General features: G+C 39.1%; 1 pseudogene; it reads right to left on the minus strand.

Moving 5' to 3' along the window:
- LOC125645061 (dynein axonemal heavy chain 11-like) overlaps nt 1–12,537 on the minus strand; it is a 186,380-nt pseudogene that overhangs the window by 111,170 nt on the left and 62,673 nt on the right.

Here is a 12,537-nt window from a genome sequence, read left to right on the forward strand (position 1 = left end):
TTAATATTCAAATTGCTCTAAAAACTATGTGTCTACCAAAACTGTCTTGAAAACTGATATTTGACAACAGGGGCTGGGATAGACTTTGGGAGAGGGAGAGGGAGAAGGAGAACACCCACTGAGGAGAATGGGTCATTTCACACCTCTTAGAGCTATTGTGTCAAGATGTATTCATCTCCATGGGGTTTTCAGATGAACTGAAATGAATGGGCCACTTCACACCTCTACAATGCTACAGAGGGTTGTGCAAAGCCTCTTCCCACTATCCTAGCCCCCAAAGGGGAGTACAATGTGTGGGGCTACCCTCACTCCCCTGTGCTGCCTCCAGCCAATAGATGTGCTCCTCACAGCCCGTTGGTTGCCACCTTCCTTTCTCCACAACTTTTACTGGAGGCATGTAAGGACCAGGAGGAGGGCAGAGCTGGTAACTGAGTCAGTGAGGTGTTCCCAGGAATCCTACTTCTGCCTTCAGTTATACCACTACAGTTATACCACTATTATACCTGCTACAAATTCCCACTGCAAGAATAGAATATTGTGCTCCTCAAATTGCACAACTTTATAAAGGTATTAGGTGCCTAGTGGGATTTTCAAAAGCACCTAAATAGATTAGGCACCTAATCCCCATCGAAACTCCTATTACCAAATCCAGTCTGCTCAGGATGAGGGAAATCTTACAATAACATCCATTCTCACAAGTTTTTGGCCAAAGATGAAGGAAAGCCTGGGGGTAGGGGGAGCGGATCTTTTCAGATTTATACTAATTTGGATCTAAGTCTTATGGGAACAGCTAGTGAAATTTCAGCACGCTCAAACCTGAATATAAACCTTACTCCTAGTTCAGCCTGAAACCCAAATTCCAAACTCTGGCCTTCAGTCAATCCAGATTCAGATACCTCACCAGACCACCCTTCGTATCAACATGGGAGAAATAACAATGCAAATATATGACAAATCAAAATATAAGTATTGCATACTGTAAGTCTAAGCTAAAGTATTTTATTAGACAATCCCTCACCCACATTTGCCAGTTCTTAGAACTCAGTAATATGCACTTCAAAGAGATGGCTGGTATCAAATTGTTAAGAAGGCTAAACGAACTAAAACACAGGTGTGTAATGTAAGACTGCAGATTAGCCTGCTTGATGTAGGATCATTAAACATTATCACTCACAAGTGTTTATGAGGACAATATAAGGACCAAGCCTCAACCATCTAAAAGCAAGCCTTCAACTACTTAAGCAAAAGTAGATTTGGAGAGGTATCTCCCAACAACGTTGTACTTTGAAAAACAATGTCATGAAAACACCACAAATCATTAATAATGACACTTTGTACTCATGAAATGCAAGTGTGTGCACCTTGCATTGCACCATTTTAAATAATATTAAAAGGGAAAAACATTTTGTAATAAACGGCATTTTTGCTGATTGCACATGATTATGTTAAACAGATTGTACTATTGGTGTCACAGAGGTGACTTAATAGCTAGCTCCTATAACTAATTTCCACAGCTGACCTCTCCCCTCTGTTGATGAAGCCTATTCAAATCCTGCTGCCCTTTGCTCATTTTAAGATCTTATATTTCTGATCATGAATATATTTGTCAATGTTCTTTATTTTAAACCTGTAAAGATTTCTCCAGTGGTCTTCTTAACCTGCATGATTTGAGTTTTATATATTACTTTATAAAGTGTAACAGAAACTAGTTTTCATTGTTATTATTATTTTTTACCGGATGCTAGCATGTCATTAACTAAAACAAGAAAAGACTCATAGGGTATCTGAGCACCTGTGAGAAGGAACAGTGCTAATATTCTTCGCTATAACTTTAAAATAAAGGGTGAAAACATCACTCAGAGGTAGGAAATACAATAGGTCATTTCCACAATCTGAATATACATACACATTAAGAAACACTCGGTTGGAAATATCACAAATTAAAAGTTAAAAATCAGTTTTATTAAAATAATGTAAAAGGAATTTGTATTTATGATATCATATATTTCCACATATATATGCATACACTCCCTCTATAGATACACACATGCATGACTACTTAAAATCCACTGAACACAAAACACAAACCCACAGGATGCCAATAGTCAAAAAAAACCCAACACAACCTGGAAGAGGTTAAAAAGCAACTTAAAAATAATGATATCTGGAACAGGAGATATTCAAAGTTACTATCAAGGTCAAAAAAAGGTGAAGAGAGAAGTAAGCATTCCATATGAGAAATACAGACTGTAATAAATGGATCCCTTAAGGCCTCCAAGCAAGTTGCCACAAGCAAAACACATATCCCTAGAGGGCAGTACATAATTAACAATTTGAAGATCTAGCCACTGTCACAAAGAAAGACAGGGAAGCTACCCAAAAAGATGAACAATCATTTTGCTCTCAGATCAGCTTGCTGATTACCCTATAAAGCCCACGCTGATTGTTCCTCATATAGTATTTTCCTACTTTCCATCACAAATGTTTTCCTGTATACTGTTTAGTTTTCCAGTAAAATGCTGGGATTCTAGACAAGACACAATTACTATAACTAGTAAGAGAGAAGCAGTGAAACAAGCATCTCTGCAGGTGTGGGGGAGAAGAATGGTGATTTTAAATCATTGTGAATATCAGGAAGATACATTTTAGACAGATCATAAAAGTCAAGTAAAACTTGAGTAGATGGTGTTTTGTGAAAAGCAAACCATGATTCTATGGAGTACATAAATCAGATTTAAGGACCAGTTCATGAAAAACTCTAACTCATATTCTGGGATCGACAGAATGGTCATATGAAAGTGAAGAACAAAGGGATGTTTTTGTACTGTTGTTTCTAGATAAGTAACATATATACAATATCTGTGCATCTGCTGAAACCCCAAAGGACATCCAACTCAAAACTGAGATGCACACTTCAGAGCAGGCTCAGCAGGTGAACATGAGGTACAGTTGGTTCATTCAGTCAGGCACTGATCTAGCGCTGAGAACCACATGGGTGCACCCACATATAGCCCCATTCATTTCAATGGGTCACCTCTGTGCCACTCTGAGTTTCACCTGTGTAATTTGCAATGCATAATCTGGGCCATATATGGTAGGGAAATCTTCTAAAGGGAGATTTTTTAAAAAAGGTGATGAGAGGAAAATACTGAAGGTCAACTGTATTGATCATATCTGCTTATTTTCTAGGCCCTTGGGAATGTCAAAGCTACAGTAATTCTATAAGCCCATATCACTTAACTTGGCCCATGGGGCCAAATTAACCCCTAGTATAATTCTACTAAATTCAGTATAATTGCACTAGAGAGAAACATGGCCCGTTCATTTGTAAGTTTTCAGCTACAGATCATTTTGACCCAACAATAAGTTACAGATGGTAAATAATGTTAATGTCCTTTTATAGTAAAACCACGTTTCTATTTATTACTTTATTTATTGCATACAGAAAACAAGGAAAGGATTGTGATTGGAAAGGGTTTAAACATGTAGATATTTATTTCTGTGCCACCATTTTGGTGATACCTAGGGACAATGTATCTAATAATTGTAGAGCAACCACCATCAGTTTGTCTTCCAAACATTGCTGAGATACCACTGGGTCCTCAATAAAAAAAGTGTTGCCATGAAGATCACTGCACCACCCCTGAAACTCCACATAAAAATGTATGAAGATGACAGATCTTCACAGGCATGAGAATCCAAGTTAAAAACAGAGACATGTAGATAAATACAAATTATTCATGTGGCATACTCTATTCTTGTTTTTTACATGGGGAAGTATGGACACTAAAGGCATGCATAAATCCAGTGCAGAACACATTGATTAAAAAACCACAACAGTACTTTGACTATCATATGCCAATACAAAACTACTCAAGACCGTTAAGTCCCAGACAGACTGGAAAGAGCTACAAAACGATCTCTCCACACTGGGTGATTGGGCAACAAAATAGCAGACGAAACTCAATGTTAATAAATGCAAAGTAATGCACATTGGAAAACATAATCCCAACTATACATATAAAGTGAGGGGGTGTAAATTAGTTGTTACCACTCAAGAAAGAGATCTTGGAGTCATTGTGGATAGTTCTCTGAAAACATCCACTCAATGTGATGGGGCAGTCAAAAAAGCGAACAGAATGTTGGGAATCATTAAGAAAGGGATAGATAATAAGACAGAAAATATCATATTGCCTCTATATAAATCCATGGTGAGACCACATCTTGAATATTTTATGCAGATGTGGTTGCCCCATCTCAAAAAAGATATACTGGAATTGGAAAAGGTTCAGAAAAGGGCAACAAAAATTATTAGGGGTATGGAACGGCTTTCGTATGAGGAGGGATTAATAAGACTGGCACTTTTCAGCTTGGAAAAAAGATGATTAAAGGGGAATATGACTGAGGTCTATAAAATCATAACTGGTGTGGAGAAAGTAAATAAGGAAGTGTTATTTACTCCTTCTCATAACACAGAACTAAGAATCACCAAATGAAATTAATAGGCAGCAGATTTAAAACAAATGAAAGGATGTATTTCTTCACATAACTCACAATCAACCTGTGGAACTCTTTGCCAGATGATGTTGGAATATTCATCCCCCCAGGATGAAATACTGAAAGAGAAGACCACCACCTATCACCTTCCACTTAGACCCAGAGCAGTAAGTTTCTCAATTGCAAGATTCTGCTGATGAGAACACTAATAAATCTTTTTTTCTGTAGCTTGAGTTTCTGATCTCCATTACATCTGAACTCCATTACATAATATTCTTTAATTACTTATATTTTATTATGTATAATAAATGTAAAACTTATTTTTACTTTTTTAATTAAGAACATATTCTTAGTTACTTAAAGTCTTCTTTGGAGTTCTTCTACTCTTTTATAGAAATAAGCATTTAGGAAATTGGTAATAACATCATAGTTTTGACCATATATTTTCTGAAGGTTATAAATTTTATATTTTAATCTGGTTTCAGAGTAGCAGCCGTGTTCGTCTGTATTTGCAAAAAGAAAAGGAGTACTTGTGGCACCTTAGAGACTAACCAATTTATTTGAGCATAAGCTTTCGTGAGCTACAGCTCACTTCATCGGATGCAATCTGTCAGTCACAATGGGGTAAAGACCCATTTATTTTCAATGAACTACAGAAATATGAAATAAAGTTATCCACTGATATAAATAAATAAATATTATATTTCTTGAGGCTAAATTACTCTGTAATACAAGTTCACTGACTTCCAGCTAGTAAATTTGGCCCTCTGTCAAGATGTTATGGCTACAGGCCAATATGAACAATTGCCACAGTTAGGTCACAAATAAAAGCTGGCCACAGTTAAGCTTAAGATATTGTGTGTGCTTTAGTGATTTAGTCCATGCTAAAATGGCTGAATTTACCTTGCCTAATTTGTAATCCTCTCAAACACAGAGTTTGAAAGTTAAACTCAGAATTAAATGATATTTGGTTTGTGCTTCCTTAGCAGAGACTGTGAGATAAAGGACAAGTAAGGAGAAGGAAAACAATTCACATAAAATTGCACCACTCAGCACAAAGCAGCCAGAAAGTCATCTTCACAAACTGTTGAATGTTCCCTCTGGTAAGGGGGAAACCAATCAATACAGGGAGCATTTCTAGGCTCACAACATACAACTTTAGTAATGGGGAGAGGCAAAACCCACAATCACGTGTTGAGGGCTACCATCACTATGCACAGACGTGCACAGACGTGCACACACATAAAATAATCTGTTATTCATTGCTCACGTACAGCAAGTAATCTCCCATCTTCGGCTGACAGAAAGTGGGTAATTCTATGAACGTTGGGAAATAAAAACAGTATGTTAAAAGAAATTAAAACTTTTACCCTGAGATCATGAATAGCACTTCCTTTACCAAAAGCTATTTGGAAAACTGCCAGGGAGCTGAGAAAGGCTGCTAAGCAGCACCAACTTTGCTTGCCCTTACCTCCAACTCCAATTAAGAGAGCATTGCCATATGGGGCCTCAAGAATGTAGCTGACATGACACCTATGGAAATTATATTAAATTACAGTGTTTTTATTTTTGCTTGGTAGCAGACTTTTCCATCATATGTAATCTATTGAAGTTTATGGGCTAGAAAATATTAGTTTGATTTTCACAGATAGATCCAAGCTGCAGAGTCCCTGTCTGGATTGCCATCTTCCTAATCTTTTGGGGTGGGCCATATATGGTATGGAAACCTTCAAAAGGGAGATATTTTTTAAAAAGGTGATGAGAGGAAAATACTGAAGGTCAACTGTATCAATCATATCTGCTTATTTTCTAGGCCCTTTGGAATGTCAAAGCTACAGCAATTCTATAAGCCTAGTCAGCCTCTGGCTTCTCTGCTGGGACTACCACTTAGTACCAGTGGTAATCTGTAGGATATGGACACCTACTAGGAACTGGACTGAGACCTTCTTCAAATACAGCCAGCAGAGAGCAGTCACTTTTGGTCACTACTGTCACTGACTGCATTCAAACTGGTGAACTAGATATGAACGGGTCAATATATTCCCCAATTGCCAGTTCCTGTAATTTCCATGTTGAAAAACGTTGAACAAAAACGTCATTTAAGATCATTAAGACACAACCAACCATGTATAGCAGTAAAAGGATAAAGCCTCAATCGTATGGCTTAATTACATTCCCACTTGAGTAAAATATGGAGTTCTTTTAGCTACCATAATTGATGAGGTTCTACTCTATTAACAGTGAAGTAGCACAAGAAACTTATGCTATATCAGACTATGTGACATCTGGTCTCAAGCTCAGTTCAGCCTCTACATACACTGCTTCCTGTCAGAGTAACTAAGTACATTTTTCTTAATTAACAAAATCCAAACAAGATGAAGAGTTAATATGCTTTTAGCTCAGAGTCCCAGTGGAAGAAGAATTTTTACATTCCTTTGGGGATCCTCCACCATTGACTTGTATTTCTACTTTTGTGTCAAGGTGAATCTAATGACATTCCTCAAAATGGAAAATATTGTTCACAATTCAAAGGTATCCTTGAGAGGCCTTTTTGCTGTGCCAAGGGATACAGACCCCCATTTTAAGCTTTGAGGAGGGGTGTGTGTGTGTGTGTCAGGGATTCCAAAAATCAGCAAACAGAAATATTTTCTTATTTTGCATTATATTTTAGTGAAGGGTGTGTGTGTGAAGGATTTGGCAGGGGATGGTGACTTAAATTTCACCTATAATGTTAGGTTTCAGAGTAGCAGCCGTGTTAGTCTGTATTCGCAAAAAGAAAAGGAGTACTTGTGGCATCTTAGAGACTAACAAATTTATTTGAGCATAAGCTGAAGTGAGCTGTAGCTCATGAAAGCCTATGTTCAAATAAATTTGTTAGTCTCTAAGGTGCCATAAGTACTCCTTTTCTTTTTACCTATAATGTTGTGAGCTCAAAAGCACTGGCATTGTACAAATATATGAGAACCAAACGGTGAAACACCATATACAAAGCAAAACTGACTAGTGTAGTTTTACTATTTAAGCTAAATGGAATGCAAAAAGTGAACAAACAACAAAATCAGTGAATGCTTAATTTTAATAACGGATCCTGCAAATCTTAGCTCATGTGAGTAATCCTAATTTACACATGCAGTGAGTGTCTAGCTCATGTTTGGGCTAAAATAAATGTAATAAAGAATTAAATAAACCTAATAAAGCATAAGACAATGGAGTTAAACCAGAGCTAAATTTGGCTCCCTAGGTGCAAAACTTAGGTCTGTATTAAAAAGGGCCTGTAAAATAATTTTATCAACAAACAATCAGCTTACAAAACATGCAAGAGATGTCCCAGAAAATCCCCCCAAAGGGATTTAAAATGTAAATCTTACTTTAGTTCCCTTCCCCCCACCCCTCTTTTTTTAGACTTTGCTAAGTCTAGACACACTGGATCAATACCTCCAGTTGTAGATGACCTCCTGGCATTGACTAAACAGATGTCATATCTACCACAGAACCCCACTTCAGACTGGAGTGACCCTGGGGGAGTTAATTAAAGCCTCCTTCCTAGATTTCAAAGTGTTTTTTAAATAACCTTTATTTCATTCCCACATAGAAATGTAAAATATTTGAAATCAATATAATATTGTAATAACAAGTCTTAAAATATTGTAATGGGTAAAACTGCAGTCTGCCCCAGGGCTCTACAGTGGATTTGATGTGATCAGCAACATGCTTGGTGGGTCACACTGAGAGGAAGCCAACAATTCACAGTGGGTCGAGGTTTCTTGGAACCTTTAAAAGTAAAAATTGTTACATTTTATTTTAAAACAGTGCTAAATGCCTGGCTTAGTCTGGTCACTTGAGGCACTCAGCACACTGCTCTAAAGATATGTGAGGTTATTTTTAATACCCTTGCAGGTCACCTTTAAACGAATTTGCACTTCAGTGATTATCTTTGTTAGAGTACACATTATACCAGCTGAAAGTAAGGAAACTTACATGTGCTGTATAGCATGCTCAAAACGAACAAGATTCATTGCAGCATGAAGCTCATTGTAGTGCTCTAATGAATCTGTTAAAATTCTGGTCAGCTTCTCCCAATCAGATACTGGAAAGTAACAAGGTTCTCCAACACCATGGGCAAAGTGGCAGTAAATTAGTGGCTTATGGATAAATACGTGCTCATCAACACCCTGATGGTAACAATAGAGAGATATAAACAAGCATTCACACAGCACATTAACCCTTTATCACATTTTTTCTCCTAATTTTAATGTTTTGAATGAATTGTTAGTGCTTGTGAAAGCTGCTGAATTGACATCTTTGGAGGCTGAAATCCTCTACCCACAAAGCAAACACAGCATACACAGTGGCAATTTACATTTCCCCATCATTCCCTGCCAACAAGCCACAACCGTGATCTGGAGGGACTCCTTCCAGAAGTTTCGTTTTCATGGTAATTCGGTCTTTGTTTTCTCTGATGAGCCTACCAACAAGGGTGCCAGTTACTGACAATTGTGTGACAGTTTTGCACTGACACTTGTTCAGAAGGAAATGATTTAACACAAACTGACCATTTCACTGAGGCTTCTACTCAAGAAGCAGATTTTTATATATATATATTTATTATTTCATGTAGTTTCTATCATTAGTTTTACCCATTTACTAATACCATAAGGCTCTCATTTTTCATTGCAGCATTCACCATGAGGTTGTAACATACAAGTAGCTGACCAGAATGGAAGGTAAACAATCTAATTTCAAAGAAGAAACTGGAATAACTATTTGTGGCACCTTAGAGACTAACCAATTTATTTGAGCATGAGCTTTCGTGAGCTACAGCTCACTTCATCGGATGCATACCGTGGAAACTGCAGCAGACTTTATATTATCTGTACAAGTTTTTTCATGCAGTTGATAGATTTCCACTCCATGCATCCGATGAAGTGAGCTGTAGCTCACGAAAGCTCATGCTCAAATAAATTGGTTAGTCTCTAAGGTGCCACAAGTACTCCTTTTCTTTTTGCGAATACAGACTAACACGGCTGTTACTCTGAAACCTGGAATAACTATGTTTCCAATATAACAGGGAGTATTTAATACTATCCTTTTCATAATATTCAAATCATGTCCAGTTAGGCATATGAATACATAGAAACAAGAAAAAGGAACTTGTTATACAATGATCCACAGAGCTGTCAGGTATATTCTTATTTAAAATCATGAATCCTGTTCTAATTATTCTAAATTTTGGGTAAATGGGAGGTAATACGGCATGAAACAGCATAGAAGCATTCACATGTATTACTCATAGGTATCTCATATATATTGAAATCATACCTCAAAATATCTTTTTACAGTATCAATAAGAATTTTGTGAAAATGTTCAATATCCTTTTCCTCCATAAGTTCATCTGACTAGACTCAGAATGATTCATGGAAGCCATAAATGAACCAAGTCAATAGGAAATCTCACACACTCTTGAAATGCAAAAAACATTCCCTGCAAAAAATTTTTCAAATTTCATTTCCATGCTTGACTTTTTATCAACATTATACTATCCATTTCTGATTAGTAACTAAAATGCTCCATTCAGTTAGATGCATTTTTGTGTCACCAAAATATGAATATTTGCTTTCCATAAATGTGTGTGTTTACTAGGAAATTAACGATTTGTTGTCAGAGCAGCAGAAGTTATATAATGAGGTTCTGTGGCTGCTTCAGGAACAGTGATTCCTTTTTCTCCCATTCTCTACTATCATTTCATTTTTGCTGAGATAATGTTTCCTGTTTTATTTGTCTCTGACATGCTTCACTCCCCCTATTCAACTCAGCCTCACAATATTTTTCCAGGACCACACTGTCCCCCCACTGCCACTCGCATTCTCATTACCTCTGACACATATTCCTAGCTGACCCGGTAACACACCTGAAGGACTTCAGCACCAGTACCGCTAGTGATGTTACAAATAAGTGAGTCTTTAATCCCCTACTACCTCGCTTAAAGTTGATTCCAATTCACTGTACAGTTTGACTGGCACCTTCATGGTACTTCTTATTGCCTAACACTTTCCTATCCTCCATTTTTCCCGACTGGTCACCATTGCTTAACAATATGTGGGGTGAAATCCTGACCCCACTGAAGTCAAAGGCAAAGCTCCTACTAACTTCAGCAGAGCCACTATTCACCCACAATTTCTACTTGTCTCCAGAGGTCATTAATCTCTAAGCTGAAATTCTGTCCCACATAGTGCTAATGCACACAACACCTTGACTTTGGGCAGCTAACACCAGGTGTCACCCTGGCATGTCAGACTACATCTTGAGAGCATGAAGCAGGTGGCTCATGTAACCATACCTTCCCTAATTCTCTCATTCAGGGACATGTTAATTCCAGCTCACTTATTTAAGCCCAGAATTCTACACCTGGTGTGAGGAGCGATTAGGAACCTATCTGGGCATTTTTTGACAACAGGGGAGTTTCTTGGGAAATTTTTTCCTTCTTTGGTGACCTTTTCATCCAGTTGTACGAGGCGATCTTAAAAACTAACATCCAGCACTTCCTGCATCTAAACAGGATGCAGAAAAAGCAGGTGTCAGGGACCTTGGCTTTGCAAATGTGAAATAGACCCCAAAAGCTACAGACAACCAGTAACCAACCAGAAATGGTATAAGGGCCAGATCCTCAATGCTGTTTAAGCACTAACTCCCATTGAAATCAATAGAAGTCAGGTGCCTAAGTACCTGTAAATAAAAGTCACACTATCAACAGCATGTGCTACTGCCCGCTCTGCTCAGGCTGCCCAAATTGCTGACCTCCTTCGCACTCTGGCAGACTCCCTACATGCTGCCTCACACTCTTTCTAGCCTCCGATAAACCTGACCCACAATACCAAAAAGGTTCTCACTTCAATAAATAGTGGTAGGATAAAGGGAGGGAAACCACCTTGAAAATAAAATAGGAACACTCTTCTTCCTCTGCGACAAACCCTTTCCCCCATTTTGAGAATCAAACACTATGTGCTCTCATTCATTTTTATTTCCATGCCTCATTGTGCTTTCTGCTTCCAGCACAGCTCAGGCAGCATTAGAAATCTCAGGAGAAAACTTGGTCTCTTGAAAGTTCCTGCCAAGACAGCTAGCTAATGGGTGGGGCATCTAACTTGTGGGTACAAACTGACACTGCTTCACTTGAACTAGGTCTTGCAAGGTGCCAAGATCCTTCTTAGAGGCATGAGAGCCCTCCTCTCCCCCTGACATCAATGGGAATCTTAGGAGATGCTCAGTGCCTGGCAAGATCATTCCTCATGAGATTCACCCTGAAGAAATGTGCAGCGTAATGTTGTCCCTGAACACCCTGAGCACATGGTCATGTACAGCGATTACAAAGAGCGGAGGTAGGAGCAGACTATAACAGGGAAGTGATGGCATGTCCACCCCACACAAGACCTGAAGGGGTTAAGGTGGCAGGTGGGCTAATTAGCCTCCTAGGCTGCCCCTGGAGGAGAAGCCAGGGAACAGGGATGAATTAGAGATAATGGTCAGCTAGACAGGAACAGGAGGGGCCTAAATAAAGCCCAGGAGCTGAGAGTAGAAGGGGGCTGCAGAGAGAGAGAGAGAGAGAAACTGCAGTCACTATCAAGGTGAGAGACAGTAAGGGAGGAAGTAGATCAGGGATTTAGCAGTAAGACTGAGCAGACCTTGACCGCTTGTTGTATGGTCCCTAGGCTGCAGTGACGGATTTGCCACTAGACCACTGGGGCCTGTGCCCAGGGTCCCTGGCCAATTGGGGGGCCCCTGGAAAAATGGGTGCCCACCAAGCACTCCTGCCAGGGAGAGGGGCAAGTCCCTGTGCCCTGACCCCATTTCCCCAACAGGAGTGCCAGAGGCAGCCAGGGGGAACTGCAGGCGGAAGAGGTGGGATGGGGCCCTCATGTACTCTGGCCCAGGACCCCACAAACCCCTAATACCTCTGCTGGGCTGGAACCCCACATAGAGGACAGGCCTGGGTTCCCCTACCAGCCACTGGACAGTGGTATTGTTAAAGGGAAGGGAGAGGA

Source organism: Caretta caretta, chromosome 11 (genome assembly GCF_965140235.1).
Source record: "Caretta caretta isolate rCarCar2 chromosome 11, rCarCar1.hap1, whole genome shotgun sequence".
NCBI lineage: Eukaryota > Metazoa > Chordata > Testudines > Cheloniidae > Caretta > Caretta caretta.